The 854-nt window shown below is 44.0% G+C and overlaps 1 non-coding gene across 1 annotated transcript; it reads left to right on the top strand.

Moving 5' to 3' along the window:
• Nucleotides 1–461: 461 nt before the first annotated feature.
• Nucleotides 462–534, top strand: TRNAT-UGU. Its single transcript has one exon. It is a non-coding gene; the product is annotated as a tRNA-Thr (tRNA).
• Nucleotides 535–854: the final 320 nt, after the last annotated feature.

The raw sequence follows: 854 nt of genomic DNA on the forward strand, positions 1-854 counted from the left end.
AGCATTGTGTGAGCACTCAATAAATACGTATTGAAGCAAATCATTCATTCATAACCAATAACTTAATTTAGGAGAACAAAGATACTCCCCATGACTTCCCACTTCCCTATAAGTACCAAACTTGAAACAATTTATCACAGAAACAAGATTGGAGGGTTTATTAAGACTAAACATACCACTGATAATATAACCAGAACATGATTTCATGTTTGCATTTTCCCTTCCAGCCCTTGTCTGTATGCACAGCGCAGGTATGATTTAGTGTGTTGTAATCACAAATGTGTGGTTTTGAGGTTCGGTTTTTTCCATTTATCATCATGCTGTAAGCATTTTTCTTTGGCATTCATAGTCTTCATAACTGACGTTGATGATGGACGCATGGGGCCACTTATTCTCAGACTGCCAACCACAGCAAGGTTATTTTCAGTATCACTAAATTCTACTACGCCAGACCTCAGGTGGGCTCCATAGCTCAGTGGTTAGAGCACTGGTCTTGTAAACCAGGGGTCGCGAGTTCGATCCTCGCTGGGGCCTCCTCCTATTTTGAACTTTTTTTTTTTTTTAACCACAGTATTTAAATACAAAATAGAAACTCCAAACTAGAAAAAGTGGTATGTGAAAACGTTACTTCTGGCCGGATTAAAACCCAGTCCTACTCAAATGCAGATAATGAACACCCTTAATGTGCTTTAGAAGTGACCCGGAAGAGAAAATCCTGGAGCCCAACAAAAAGCCGGGGCGCGAGTAGAACAGCTCGCTCTGCAGCCCCCGTACGACCCGGACCTGCGGGCCGGAGCGTCGGAAATGGCGGCGTGAGGCTCCTCCGGCTCGTTTCCGCGCTCCGCACACGGAGA

This window comes from Propithecus coquereli, unplaced genomic scaffold (assembly GCF_000956105.1).
Source record: "Propithecus coquereli isolate 6110/MARCELLA unplaced genomic scaffold, Pcoq_1.0 Scaffold756, whole genome shotgun sequence".
NCBI lineage: Eukaryota > Metazoa > Chordata > Mammalia > Primates > Indriidae > Propithecus > Propithecus coquereli.